The sequence below is a fragment of the Brassica napus genome, chromosome C3 (genome assembly GCF_020379485.1).
Source record: "Brassica napus cultivar Da-Ae chromosome C3, Da-Ae, whole genome shotgun sequence".
In the NCBI taxonomy this organism is placed as follows: Eukaryota; Viridiplantae; Streptophyta; class Magnoliopsida; order Brassicales; family Brassicaceae; genus Brassica; species Brassica napus.
The window spans coordinates 13,570,911-13,580,584 of NC_063446.1; the positions used below are offsets into that span (position 1 = coordinate 13,570,911).

The following is a 9,674-nucleotide window of genomic DNA, read 5'->3' on the forward strand; positions in this document are numbered from 1 at the left end:
TTGGATGTTTGCTGCTCGGTTTGAGTCAGATTCCTGAGCTCGAGCAAGAGGTACATGCGACTCATCACCGTGTGCATTAAGCTCCTCTCTGCCTTGGATGTTTGCTGCTCGGTTTGAGTCATATTCCTGAGCTCCCGCATGAGCTACATCAGACGCATTAAGCTCCTCTCTGCCTTGGATTGGTAAAACAGCATGGTTTGATTCTTGAGCTCCAGCGTGAGCTATATTGCGTCTTTGTTCCACAAGTTCCTTAAACAAATAACAATAAGAGAGAGAGAGAGAGAGAGAGAGAGAGAGAGAGAGAGTGACTCATTACGTCATAGTATAATTTCAAGTGAAAATTAACAATAAGACTACCTGTATCTTGTCGATGATGCCATTACACTTGTCGTAATCATTCAATACAAAGGCATTTTCAAAACTGGTAGGAAACTCAAGAATGCGATCACCACCATCATCATCCATCTGAAATTACCTTTCACAAGTCAACAATCCACAATCAACCGAATCAGATAAACCCTAATTATCAAAATGTTGTTGTGCTAAAGTGCAACGCAACGATCAACGAAGAGCAACGCAATGATCGATCAACGAACAACGAGAAAGAGAAAGCCACCTTTTCTCTCTTGAAAATCCAAGAAACCCTAATTCTCAAAATGTTCTTGTGCTAAAGTACAACGCAACGATCAACGAATAACAACACAGCGATCAACGAAGAACAACTCAATGATCAACGAGAAAGAGAAAGTCACCTTTTCTCTCTCGAAAATCCAAGAAACCCTAATTCTCAACACGTTCTTGTGCTAAAGTACAACGCAACAATTAACGAAGAAAAACGCACCGATCAACGAAGAACAACGCAACGAACAGCGAGAAAGAGAAAGAGAAAGTCACCTTTTCTCTCTAGAAAATCCAAGAAACCCTGAACCTTGTTCGTCAAGAAACCTTTAGAGAAGTCGAAGTTTTTATTCTCTGGAGAGAGTCCAAGAAAGTTGCGAGAATCGCCAGAGAGAGCTTTGTGAGGAGTGTTGGGGGAATGTGCGAGAAGGACGTTATGAGTGGGCCCCATCAAAAACGGCGGCATAGATATATTTTGAAAAAAAAAAATGCAGTAATTTTGATTGGTTACGATTTATTTTCTAAATATTAAAATACTTTAATTTATTATCCACCGTTAGATAAGAGTGAAGGTAAACAATTTTTAAAAATACTCTTTTTTGGGTTATAGTCTAATATATATATTATAGTTTTGGCATATGGTTTCCTGACAGTTTGCAACGTGTTGCAGCTGTACATGAGGCCCTTGAACTTGAAAGTCCATTTCTCAGATATTCCATGCAGATAGACCTACACATGAAATGATGATGTTAAAAGGTCTGAACTTTCTTGCTCATGTTTTTTTGTTTTGTTAGTCTTTAATTAAGGCTTATCCGCTTGTTCGCACTTGGTAAAAAAAAATTTCTCCCGGTTTGGATGGACCATGTAAACCGAAGAAAAGCTCAAGAATTGATTAGTAATAATCAAAGAGAACTAGAAAATACTCAAGAGAAGTTTGTGTAAAACATCATTTTAGTTATGGAACAACAATGTTAGCAAAAATAAAAATAAAAATGTTATGGAACAACAACACACGAATTAATAAAGCAAGAAAGTAAGCTTATGAGAGGCAAGCTCTCGATTATGTTTGGAACACTATAACCGTCGATTTTGTAATTTTTTATTTCAATGTCCTATGTCTTATTGTTTTAACATTTTGCTGCTGACCAATATTTTCACAAAGGTACAAATATCATTATATGAGAACATCACGTGCCAGTTTACAGTGTCATTTTAATTAATGCATACTAAATGATAACTTTTAAAAATATATTGTACTTAAATATTATAAACAACACGTAGTCGATCCGCACTACGCGCAGAATGTCTTTCACTCATATCTCACATTAAGAAATATATATGTATATATGATAGACATGTCAATTGGGGCCAAAACCCGCAGCCCGAGCCCGTCCAACCCTAAGAATTACCGGGTTTAGGTTTAATTTTATAAGCCCAAAAAAATTGAGTTTTTCGAGCTAAACCCATTTGGACTTTGCGTAATTTTGGCATAAGCCCGTTTGGGCTGTGGCAGGCCCGAAAACCCGAAATTTTATATTTTATCTTAAATATTATCGTTTTTACAATCAAAACCATTATTAATATTGACATTTTATTTTAATATTTTTATCTAAACTCTAATAAAGCAAATATAAAAGTTGTTAATGCACTTTATTGTCTGATCGTTATAGGTGTCACATTTTAAATATGCAAATGTACTTTCTTTTTTTATGTACTACATGTTTTTTTTTTTCAAATTGCAAAGTATGAAACGCATGATCATGTTTATCATAAATTTTGTTCTCTTATATATTTAGTTTTGATTTATATTTGACTATCTAAATCTTATTAAATTTGGTTTGTTTATAATATGTTTTTAAAGCATACGAAAGAGTAAAACATTTTGATAAAGAAGAAAAGTTTAAACTCACTTTATATTTTAAAAAAAAATGAAATTGTTCTTTTTAATGAAAATCCACATCTATTAAAACGATGGAAGTGACAATGACAAATTATTTTTTCGAAAAACCCAAAAAAATCTGGGAAACCCTATAGCCCTATAAAGACCGGGCCGGGCTTTAAATTTTAGGACCAAAATATTTCCAGACCGGGCTCAAATATTTAAGGTCTTAGCGGGTTTGGGTTGGGCCGGACCAGCCCGAATCGACACCCCTAATATATGATTGTTAATATGCTAATCCAATTGTAGGAGTTGGTTTGCTACTTAGGTTGTAGTTGGTTTGTTTGTGCTAAGTTTAAGTCACTGGATTTAATTTATTAAATTTTAATTTTATTTATATATAGTCTTTTCATTGTATATTGTAAATTATTTTTTTATATTAAAATATAATTTGCTTGAAGGGTTTCATTATTTGCAATATTTTTTAATTTATATTCATATAAATGAGACATTTTAGTTTCATTTTTTCTATTGTAGCATGGAAGATATGGAATTGTAAAATGGGTTTTATAAACAAAATATGAGTAACACCATTCACAATAATTTCTTCTTTTTTTTAAAGTTAATTTTCTTTTCTACGATTTTCGTAATTTTTTTTATGATTCATGTATTTAATTCTGAATGTTGTTGATTAATGTATTCATGTGTTTTGATGAATACTGAATAATAATGATTTTCATAAGAAATAATCCTTGATTCTTTTATTCAGAAACAACCTTGAGGCAAATCTAGGATATACCTATTATCCTTACATAGATACAATAAACAATAGCTACAAAATGATTTGGAGGGTTTCGTGCAAGTGAACCGAATGAATAAAGATATTGGTGTGAGAGGTTCAAACCATGTGATCATAAACCGATCGTATCATTCTTCAAAAAATCAGAGACAGTCTCTGTATAATCTTCTGAAATTTTTTTTTTTTGGTCAAATATAATCTTCTGAAGTTAAATGTTATTATACACGAACCATAGAAAATCCAAAGACCAGGATTTTGTGGCTTTTCATGATCGTAACTCAACATGAGGACGTCGTCGCATAACATTACCAAGTTGACAAAAAGTAGCAAATAAGCAAAAAAGAATGTAACTTTATTGTGCAAATAATTTGAAAAGATAGTTGGTGATATCAAAGCTTGCAAGTAAAAACTAGGGTCATAATCGTGGAAACTTGAGAAGTGAAGTATTATGTGCGTTTATAACTGTAGACTCCTTTGGTGGAACCATTGTCTCCTCCACTGTGACTCTGCCTAAATCAGGCTGAAGAGGTGAGGTGGTTGTTGGAAGCTGATGTGTTTCATGAGCTGGGCCAGTATCGGTACAGGTGGGGGCGATGGAAGATTTGAGAGACGGTGAACGTCTGATGCTTTGAAGAGATTTTGAAATCGGACAACTTCAACTAAAATGTGTAGATTCTGCTGACAATGTCTTGGAGACATTGTGGGAAATCTCTCTCAAGGGGGTCTCCAAACCTGCTACTGACCTATGCTGGCAAATTAACTTCGGACACCGTTACTGATTCTATTTTCTGGACACCTCTATACTTGGAAGAACTTGGGAAGCAATTACGATCAGAATTACATAACATGTGGTATGTGTCATGTTTGAGTATACATTTATGATAAAAGTGTAAATGACCATCACCGGTTTCATTGTCAAAGTAGAAGTCCCGTATGTGCGCATTAAGGAATACACGTTTTCCACATGTTCATTTCTCCAAATACAAAGTGAAAACATGCTTGGAAGGTCCTGAGAAAAAATGTTGACTCTGCAAACATACAAACTTGTGGTCAACTTTTAAAATGTAATTTATGTGTTACGCACTTTGCCATTTACACGGTCATAGCACACACGATTGTTCCTCAAATGATCAAAAACAGACTTTGGTGTAAAGGCTGGCATTGTCTGCAAGAACCAAATCAAATTCGACGTCACATATATGACAATATCCCAGACAAAAGGTGAAAGAAGGAAGCGGAAAACCTCATTTAAGAGTTCAATTGACAAGGGGTTACAGAAACCAACTCCCCCACCAACTGATTTCCTTCCGTCGCTACTAAGTACTAATGGCTGAAGCTGCCGCTATGGAAACAGAAATTCAATTGCTAGGAACTGTGAGGATTCTCAAGAGAGGAATCCTTACCTTTATCTACAGTTTGGAAGATTGGATAAGAATGATTGAATGAGTGATCCTGGTTTTAGTGGGTCTAAACAGTTAAGGGTTTGTGGAATGAATCCGTAACCGATGGATTGCTGGATCGGTAGGAAGAATCGATCGAATCCCCTACGGCTGCGATGAAACTACAAAATAAGAAACGCCGCGTTTCGAGCACACCATATTACGCTTTCTATCAGTACAGGCTTAATAAAGCAGTACGCTCAGACAAAATAGGAATCCAAGCCCAACACATTTGGGGAAAAAAATAAATGAAACGGTGAGTATAGAGGATTGGACACATGTCTCTGGTTTAACAAATTACTAATGTGGCAGTATAAGACAAGAAGAAAGTTTTGTAATAATAGATTGATAGATAAATATATATTTTTGAAATCAATTTTACATTTGATTAGAGGTGGACATTCGAGTACCATTTAGTTCGGTTAAGTTTGGATCCATGCGGATTTGGTTCGGTTTGGATCTTTGCGGATTTGGTTCGGTTCGGATAACCTATTTAAATTTTTTTCAAAAATTAAAGTTCATATATACTTTAAATTTTTTAAAATATAAAAATAAAAATAATATTATAACATATAAATTTGAATAATGTATGCCAAAATACTTAAACTTAACGTAAAATTTGGTTTAGCTATTTTAAACATGTACTTATAACTATTTTTATATATTTCCAAGTATTTTGGACAGTTTAAAAACACCTTATATATTTTGTATATTCTTTTACATATTAAACTTAAAAATAATTAATATATTTAAGTACATAAATCTGGTTCGGATATATTCGGATACCCGAAATATTTCGGTTCGGTTCCGGTTTTCTAGATACAAAAATTTTGAACTCATTCGGATACCTAACCAATTTTGGTTAAAGTTCATTACTATTTTTTGGATTGGTTTTGTTTTTTTTATTCGAATTTTTTGCTCAACCCTATATTTTAATTGTGACAAAATTTTAAACGAAAATGATGATGGTTCATATTGATTTTGGGTATGCAATAACTTTTAAATCAAAATAAATTTTGCTATGTATGTGGTCCATTTAGTTAATCATTAAAAACTATTTTAGGCTCATTTAAAGAAAACAGTGGGCTGAACTTAAAAAAGTAACCACTTCAGCTTGTCAATCGATACTTCCAAATATTCTCTGCCGGTGTTGTGACGAATAGAAAGTGGGTTAGGTTAGGAAAGTGAATTTGTTATTCAATCCATGTTTTCGCTAGGTGATTTCAATAGCTTCTAAATAAATCTTAGTTGTATCGATCTCTTGTAAGATTTTTGAACATTACTAATTAATAAAATCTTACACTTCTCAATTAAGATATAAGAGATTAGAGTAATAACATAAATCAACATAATACCTCTTGTTTTTTACAATATATTTACGGTAAACAAATCAAAATAATCATTTTAATTATTTTATATAGTATATAATTATATTTCAATGATATTGACATTAATATATAATATATTTTAATATAAATATTTATTATTGAGACTTCTTACTCATATGGTTTTATTAACATTTGTATATTTGATGTAACAAAAAATTTAAACCATTAATCCAAAAAAATTCGATGTGATATTTTTCGAAGCAAATGTCAAAATTAAAATATTAAGGTCTCGATACTCTTTCAATGTAAATTTGAAAATTAACATATTTATGTATTTTTAAATGGTACATAGTTTAACTTAAACAATATTAAAATAGATATATATATATATGTATTATTTAATATGAATATCTACTAAAAAATTCATATTAATACGATTTTATGATAATTGTATCTTTTTATAACAAAAAAAATTAAGCCATTGATCACAAAATTTTCAAAGGGATTTTTAATATTTTTGTAATATAAAGTCGTTTTAAAAAATTCAAAATATAACACATAAGAAAATGTTTAATTTTTTATTATATGGTTAATGTGATTGCTTGATTTCTTTTAATAATAGAAAATTAAAAGAATGAGGAATGATATAAAAATTGTTATCAAATCTTTATTATTTATAATCATTAGTAGTCATATATATGTTAATCATATTAAGTAACACTGTAACATTTATTTAAGGAAAGAATATACGCTTCTTATATTTCGGATTAATATAATATTCTTTAGCAATTGAATTTTGGACCTACAAATTATTCAGTTGATTCTTATGGTGTCATGTAAGCCAAATTATCAGTCTAATTAAGTGACACATCATCGAATCTCTTTTGTAATTAATACAAAATATATATTACAACTTTTTAAATAATTCTCAATTAATTAATATATAGGGATATTCAAACATAGATCCGGATACTTGTCTTGGCTTGTCAATTAATTTTAGATAATTAGATGCTTAGCAAGAAGCTATGCATATATGGGAAATATTACCTTATTCAAAAACAACGATGAGCATCAGGTGTATACTGCCTTTAGGTTCCACATCCCATTGAAAACCACATTTTGTCACCCCTGTGCTCGAACACTTCCTCGATAGCCAGCACTAGGTCTGGGCGTTTGGGTAATCGTTGGCGTTCAGATCGGGTTTTTCGGATTTCGGTTCTCTTTTATAACACCTCCTAGGTCCCATTCTAGTAAATTTGCAAGTACGGATCGGGTTCGGATATAACACATCGGGTTTGGATCGGTTTTGTATCACATCATAGAACCCATAAAGTAATCATATATCATTCGGATTCGGGTTATATCGGATCAGTTCGGATATACCCGAAATAAAATCTAAAATTTAAAAGTAAAACATAAGAAATATTTATTTATTTATATATAATTAAATATTTAAGGTAGTTGTTTAAATTTTAAATACTTATTGTTAGATAACATATCAAAATAAATATGAAATTGAATATTTGAAGTATATATTCATGTTTCATATAATTATATTGTATATTATTTTGGACATTCGGATTGGTTTCTTCGGATATTTTTTTGGATTTTTCAGTTTTTTCGATTTTTCGAGTTCGGTTAATAACACTTCGGGTTCGGATATGTTTTGTACCACCTTACAAGACCCATTCGGATATTTTTTACATTTCGGACCGGATACGGATCAGATTTTTCGGTTCGGGTTCGGTTCGGATTTCGGGTTACGGACATTGTGCCCAGCCAGCACCTAGGCATTTAAATTTACACTTGAAAATTCAAGACACGTTCACACTGCACCATGAATTCTTCTCACGGGTGTGGATGGATCCAATGAAACTAAATCCACTACAATAATAATAATCTTCTTTAAATTGTTGCATAGGGTTTTCTACTTAAGATCTTATGCTAAGTATATTTTATCTTTTGGAACCAAAAACTCCAAATTCATTATTCTGTGTCATATGCTCTCTTTTCCATTATCATTCCACAAGAATCTTTGTTTCAATAAATTTTCATTTCACCTAATCCACAGGCATAAGAAAACAAGAGGTGAATCAGAACTAAACATGTTCAATAATCTGATGTCTATCAAGATATCTTGAAAACACCATCCTCTCCCCTGTAGCACAGAAGGAGCAACGCAGCAGTGGACATCCAACCTAAAGCAGAGCTTCAAAGACATCAGTCTAACTCAACTATGCAAGAAAGCAAACAAAAAAAAAACAACACACAAACCTCTTATAACAGTAAGAAAGTCAGATTCACCTGGGAAGAGACACATGCAATGAGACGCGTTATACCCTTCTCTTCCTGTACCGAAAGTTTCAATCAATAAGTAATCTTCAAGCTTTGGCAGAAGCTGCATGATTAAACAACAAAAAGACACAACACACTAGAAACCGTAAACACTAACGTCCAAACAAAAAAATAACTTCAGCAAGAAATCTCAAAAACTTTGCCAACAGTTGTAAGTTAGTTATGTTGGAACACCCTAGCTAATGGTACCGTCAGTTCTCCAAACGCTTGTGGCATACGCGAGATGGAAACAGAGAAAACGATTCTGAAGCATATCAATCGTATTGGTTGTTGTCTTCATCATAGCTCGTTCAGTCAGCAAACCCACAGTTGAGCAATAATGGGTCAGCTGACACAGGTTAAATTTAAATTTTAGTTGTTTTGTAGGTCATTCCGTTAACATTATCCTCATCTAACCCACCTAACCCCAGTTCGACTTCATGCACATTCTTTATTTACTGATTTTTCTTAAAATTATGTGTTCTCTATTTACTGATTTTTCTTAAAATTATTTTAGTTCTGAGCCAAGCCCAATTTATGACACCCCTAAAATCTAAGTTTGGGTCCGCCCTTTTTTTTTTGCGGCTAACCTCTCTGCAATGAGAGAAGAGTTGTTTTGCTCTCACACAGCGGATTAACCGCAAAGGCACACAGTTCCGAATGAAGATGCAAGAACCGACACGCTTTCTTCAATTTGTGAATGTTAACTTCTTCCAAGTGTAGTTAACCAATCCAAACCGCATAAATTAAATTGATTATAACTCAATATTTACCTATACGGGTTTTGTTTTGGTTTTACATTTGTTTTGGTTTTGTTTTGGTTTTACATTTGTGATTAATTTCGTTAGGTTTTCATTTGCCTCATGTACATTGCTTTTGTATAACTTTCCCTTCAATAATTTAGTAAATGGTTTCTGACAACACTTTTTTCTCATCAATTAGAACAGAATTTCTTTGTATATTTGTTCTTAAGCAAGGTTTCTTTCTCCTGATGTATGCTTCTATTCTCTTTTTGCATTTATTACAATTAGAAGCTAAAGAAAACAAAAGATTATACTCCATTTGTCTTATAATAAGTGTTATTTTAGATTTTTTTATTTTGTTTCAAAAAAATTGTCATTCTATGATTCTAATATAACGTCGTACATCAAATATAATTTTTATCCTTTTAAATAACCAATAGATTTTTGTTTAAATCATTCTCATTTAATTAATCATACATTAAATAGAAATATATTAGCTTGTTATACAAATTTCTTAATCTCTTTGAAAAATGT

The 9,674-nt window shown here is 32.1% G+C and overlaps 1 long non-coding RNA gene across 1 annotated transcript; it reads right to left on the reverse strand.

Moving 5' to 3' along the window:
• Positions 1-3,528: 3,528 nt before the first annotated feature.
• Positions 3,529-6,409, reverse strand: LOC106420676. The gene is made up of 2 exons (XR_001284033.3): positions 4,540-6,409; positions 3,529-4,461 (listed from the first exon to the last, which is right to left on the reverse strand). It is a non-coding gene; the product is annotated as an uncharacterized LOC106420676 (long non-coding RNA).
• Between the last annotated feature and the right edge of the window lie 3,265 nt (positions 6,410-9,674).